The sequence below is a fragment of the Gavialis gangeticus genome, unplaced genomic scaffold (assembly GCF_001723915.1).
Source record: "Gavialis gangeticus isolate Ggan-Ray unplaced genomic scaffold, GavGan_comp1, whole genome shotgun sequence".
Taxonomy (NCBI): domain Eukaryota; kingdom Metazoa; phylum Chordata; order Crocodylia; family Gavialidae; genus Gavialis; species Gavialis gangeticus.
This window is the reverse complement of record NW_017729029.1, coordinates 56,673,295-56,679,693: the sequence shown is the minus strand read 5'-3', so window position 1 is coordinate 56,679,693 and position 6,399 is coordinate 56,673,295.

Below are 6,399 nucleotides of genomic sequence, written 5' to 3'. Positions count from 1 at the left end.
TAGCGGTCAGTTAGTCTTTAAAAAAAAAAAAAAAAAGAATTTTTCCAACTATTTCAGGTTGGCCTAACAAAAGATATGGGATTTATCCAAAGAACCTTGTCTGCCTATGTCCTTAGACCAACATGGCTACAACCAACACCCCTGTCTCCAAATCCCAATACCTTCTGAAACTGCTCCTTTATCGTACTTAAGGCTCCAGGAACAACCCTGTAACCAGGGCCTAACCTATAGCTGGGCACAAACTACCTAGTCTGAGGCCCAGAATATCAAAAAAACATGGGTCTCAACCTCCCAATCTGGGTCTCAGGGCCAGGGGCTGAAGAGCCTCTCCATAACCAAGCACACAATGCTAGGATTGAACATAAGCAGACCAACTGCCCCTAACGCTGAAAAACTGCATCTCACTTGCAGGAGGCTATTTTTTTGTTAAAAAGTTGGTGCTCGGTTCAAATGCCAGATATGCCATTTGTTCTCCATCCTTGGTTTTTGTTCTGATTGGCTATGTCCTCCCAGCACCTAGGAAAACTTCCCCGTCGCTATGAAAGGAGCAGAGCGTTTGTACACAGGCCGCGTTCCACACTGCAGGAAGGAGACAGATGTCACCACACAACAGATAAACTCATGAGGTAAGGCTCATGAAGAAGAACAATACATTCATAATACAATTATGGCAGCATGGGAAGAAGCCTGATAAGCTAAATAGCCTTAACTTACTCCCCAAGTTATAAGTGGTGATGTGTTCACTAGTTTAACTTTCTACCAAGATTACAGCAGTGTGACATTGGAGCCTATGAATTTAGATAGCTCATTGGTTGTGGGAGACTAAACACATACCGGTATCAAGTATGTTTTCAGATCCTTCAAACATGAGGAGAATTCAGGTAGAGCATCATATGTTACTGCCACCCGGAGTCTCTGACACATCTCTGAATTTCTATTACAGCTTTTATACATAACTTTCAGACTTCATTAATTCAGGCGGAATTATGATTTGTCTTTCACTTTTTTTTTTTTTAAAAGGTTATGTATGACAAAAAAATTATGCTTTCAATTTGTAAAACCAAGTACCTACGTGGGACCTGTCGACACCAACATAAGCTCCAAACAATCACACTGATAGGGTTAATTGGCATTTTAAAATAAACCGCTGCCTCCAGATTGATTGATTTTTTTTTCTCTTTACACAACATTACTGCATTTCTCTATGCTAAGTTCATGGGTTTGAAGCAGACGACCGCAGTCTTAGGAAATGGTGTTTGATTTGTTGCCATAGAAACATCTTGCTGTAGATGTACTCTAATCCCATGACAACTCTGTCTCTTAAGAACCATTTTTTCTGACATAATAAAAATCTGATCAAGGTCAGATTTAATAACAATCTCAGTTCCCAGACTTTATTTCGTATTAGGTTTAGGAGAGTTATTTTTTCTCCAAAGGGATTCTCTGGAAACTTTGTTTGTTCTCTTAGCTGGATTAGAGTTTACACCTTAAAATACAGAAACCTGGCGTGGTGTCATACAAATTTACAGTGCACCTTTTGTTATCGCATAATTGCTTCATTAAAAGAAAGTTACCTATAATGGTTCATATTGTCTTGACGGATGTTAACATTTTACACAACATTGTTCTTGCTAATACATACATTTGGGATAGCAATAAAGCTTATCACTTCCCAACAAATGGTGTTTACAATATTAACAAATGCCAATGTAGTTTAACTTCCATTTTGTACCATCATGCTTTCATAAACCTGTTTTCCATGCAGACGTTCAAATCAGCAAGACAGGGGCTATATGGGGATGCTTTGCATATTCCACCCAAGCACAGCCCTTGGTTTTACCAGAAAATCAAGGACCACTTTACAAGGGGAATGTACCAACACCTCCAGTAGGAATGCTGGGATCTGTTTTCATGCCAGCCCATGGGCGATGTACATCAACAGGAGGTGTACATCCATTAAGTGTCTGGGGAGATTAACTACTGATTAGGACAAGAGCCTCAGCTGATATAATTGGCCATAACTCACCTCACCTAAGGGCATTTAGGGCCAGATTTGCAAAGGTATTTACGTACCATTTGTACCTCCCCCCAAGTTCCTGGCCATGTTCTCCAACTAGAAGATCATGAGCTTGGCATTGCCCAGTGCTCTCTAGGGCCCCTTCCACCACACCGAGCCACCCCACAACCTCTGGCTTGTTCTTCTCCTTTTGCCCCTACTTCTCTGTCTCCCATGGCTGCTCAGCAGGCTAGCTTCAAGAGTAGGGCTAGAGAGTGAACTGGACGAGGAAGCAGGAGACAGGTTTAAACCTCTCCTAAGTGAAGAGGTCCTAGAACCTAGTTCTCCTGCTCCCCGTGCAAGTGCCTTAGCCAGCTGTCACACTGTCAGACTAAAAGGTGGGATTGCCCTCTTCCTCTACCATCAAACACCCACAACCAAGCTTTTTGTGGGATTAACATTTTCAGACTTACCCAGTGTGCACTGGCAATTTTATTCCACCCAGGTGCCTAGGCAACAATAGGGCAACCTACTGAGCATCCTCAGAAAGGAAGCACAGGGCAAGTGTAGCAACATGAAACCTAAACTGTGCAGAAGGACCCAAAATTAGCATTATGCAGCTAAGTACCACTTTTCATGCCATGAAAAGGTGAAGAGGATTTAATCTAATAATCACCTTCTTGCTGCAAGAGGTGGATTCGCCAAGGCAAGACGGAGGCACATGAGTAAGCTACTGGAGAAGCCATGGTGTAGACAAAGCAATGTTTTACATATCCAGCACTATCAGTCTGGAGCTTCATCATGACTTCTAACTACCAAAGAATATGCTTATGGGTCTTAATACTGTCATTCTATAATTAACTCATTCTGCCAACATGAATAGTGATCCTGAAATGCCTTAATACATTGCATCATAATTTGTACTACAGATACAGTTGTTGGCTATATTTCATTGCATTCCCCCAGGCATAATGTTATATAATTAAAGTTTGCATCTTGCAAACCATCCAGCAATGGACACCCTCAAAAACCAGAGACTAGACTAGCTGGAATACTGACCCGTTATGGAATGGGGCTGTCACTCTCATTAACATCATCATCATCAGTTTGTATTAGATTGCATTTAGATGTCTGTCATCATGGACTGTGTTAGGCCCTTTACAAAACACAGAACAAAAAAAGTGCCTGCCTCAAAAAGACCATTGTCCCAGCACACCAGGAGGTTAACTGTGGTCAAACTTGGGTAGGCAACACAGCGAGAGAACAAGCAGTGCCATCGTATCCACATCTAAGTGAAGTGTGCCAAGCATCCTCCAGCTCAAAAGAAAAGCTGCAGTGTCAGGCGCCACAACTGACAGAGCTAGAAGCAGTATGGGGTGCATTATTCATGAGTGCCAGAAAGACACACCCAACCTATGCAGCGTAGAGCTTCTTGTGAAGAGCCACAGGTGATGCGTCAGAAAGCCCCCACCTGACTATCACTTCTATGACGACTCCAGTCATGGATCTGATTGTCCTTGCCTTAGTCACTGTGCACACTTGCGTGTGCGTGTGCGAATTCACACACAATCAAGGTTAATCCTGCAACTAGATGTGTGTGGACAAAACCCTGCACCTATGTGCATCCAGTATGCTTCATGCACGCATCTTCCTGACCCCACAGTGAACAAATAGGCTTTGCAATCAGTTCTACCAGATGCCTAGGCCAGGCTCCAAGGAGAAACATCCCAGCTATAGAGAATACTCCACCCATCCAGCTAATAGAGGAGGTGACTCTAGGTGGGTACAAGTGCTTTGATACTTAGTGTGGAGTCTGAGGAGAGATCTTCTAGCTGTCTTAGTGTGCTATGACAGCTCCACTACTATTACTAGTGTTGCAGTGGTGCCTACAGACCCAATTGTAGACCACAATACTGAGCATGCAATGCCAAGCATAAACAGCAAACAAAGTCTCATCCTCAAGGAGCTCGTAATCACAATACATATACTGCGAGATATAAGCCCCATCTCCCCCCTCCCACCCCAACCCCACCAAAAAATGATGTCAACTGAAGTGGACAACCTTAAAACTTTATTATTTGTTCTCCTTTCGCTGAAGGCAGGGTAGATTTGCTCCTCAAAGACTAACTAAATCAGAGGTGTATAGCATAAGCTGTTGTGAGCCTGAGCTCATTTTGGTCATCCTCATATATAAGCAATGCAACATAAACTGCCAACCTCACCATGTGGCACCTCTTTCTGTTGACAGTGGTGATGTATACTTGCTGAGAATTGTTGACCAACTATGGAATCGCCCACTATATATTTAGCACAGGCTTTGCCAAGTCCAGAAGCTGATTCTGCGTTAAGTGTAATTATAGCCTATTTTTTCCCTTGTTAATTCCACATAAAATCTTGAATCTTCCCAGTCAAACATTGTATCTTAATCTTCAAACACCAAACATAAGACACCAAAGTCAAGATGTCATTGAACCATAGGCCATTGCTTCCATTTTGAAGAAATCTAAATCCTTCCATTTTACTAAGTCATTTTTTCTCACATTTAGCCACAGAAGAAGAGCATACTCCATGTAAATGTATAGTCTCTGGACTGGCCAAAAGACTAAGCACTTACCAGAACACAGTGCCTGATACCATTCAGAAACAATTAGAAGTAATCCTGTTTCATAGTGCATGGCTGATTTAATTCCTCATTTTTAAGCATCTCTACATTGACTAGGTGGCACTAGGAAAGAGCCCCACAGGTAAGCTGCTGTCAGCATAATCCATGCAGGAGGATACCCAAGGCAGAGCCCCACCTCATTGACCAAGTGTGGAGGTTTAAAATATGTTATTCAATTTAGAAAAAATGCTTTAGATTCAAATTTTCAGACTCAGTTGGCAGATATTAAATTTCCAAGTCCTATTTTGCTTCTCAGTAAGTCACTAACAGTATTACATCAGAAACAGAACTAACTTAATACACTAATGAAACTTCATTGTCATTTCAATTGCTCAGAGCTCTGGGATGTGCACAGAATTGCTCTCCATTTCACACAGTTTTGCAGGATGTTAGGATGCATGTTAATGCAATACAACACAAAAATCGCCACCAGTTGCAAGAGTGGGCTCCCATACCCCTTTGTTGCTTGGAAACCAAAGGAAGAGAAGTAAGTGGTAAATTTACAACTGTTAATGGAGAGAAGTGGGGGAACAAACCAAAAAAAATAAGACTAACTGATAGATAGAATTTAACACTAAACCTACTAAACTAGGCATGTGATCACAACTCCCTCCAGTGGTCAAAGTGATGGCAGCAACCTGCTGCTTTCTCACCGCTAAAAGAGTTCTTGAATTTAAGCGGAAAAACCGTGGCTCATGGCTCCATCCCAGGCGGTAGCCGTGATAGGTGCGTGTACGCAGGCAAGTTTTGTTACAAGTATAGTAGTACTAAGACTCATAACCGGTACAGACCGCAGGTCAAGTAAAGAGTAACAGGATCGTACCTGCTTGATCAGGTCTGACCTTCAATGTAGAAGACACTGAAGACCTCTGCATATACTGGGAGGAAGATGCTCATGCAGAATGTCTTATTATAATAGGTTACTACCAGTACTGCTACTCGTGGAGTATTTTGTTATTTTCAACAGGAATTTGTGATGCAGCTTCGTTTAGCGTGCTGTCAAGATGTGAATAAAAAAAGAAACCAAGATTAGAACTGATTCGTAAAAAAAGAAAGCCTTCCCCCCAGGCCATGATGCTGACTTGTTATTTTTGGAATCAAGGAAGTTCTTTGGTTTGGGGGTGGGTTGCAAAACTGGAAGTCAAGGAAAGCAGGGGTTATTGTCAAAGTCCCACTTAATCCAAACACAATCTTCCATTGGAGCAAAGGTTGGGATGGAAACATTTGAACAGCTCTAATTCAAACATTAAAAGCCAACCGGTCTAGGCTAATGTTTATTAAAATATGCAAACATGTAACCTTGTGTCTATAATATGAAATTATAGCACTTCACCAAGAACTGTTTCCCAAGGATAGCAGGCAATTTAAGATTGTTAAGCACATTTCATATGTGGTACAATATAGGGCTAGGTCCAGCAAACAGACTGATTTTTCCACCTGCTTGCATACGTAAGAGAATACAAGTTCTTGCACATATTCACAATGCCATGGAAACTTTAGTATTTCTATTTTCTTGCTCTGTAGATTTAAGATGACCTTTAAGCAGAATGGTATGTTCGGCATGTAGGCACTGGAATCTATAGATATACCCATCCAGCTTATTTCTGCTAATAGCTAAAATATATTGAATATGTGACATTTACACAAAGAAGTGAAATACAGAAACTTACAACTGTACTTGCTTGTGTTAACTCTGAAGAGCAAGACAAGAAGAAAGAACAGGTTGAAATTACACACAGGC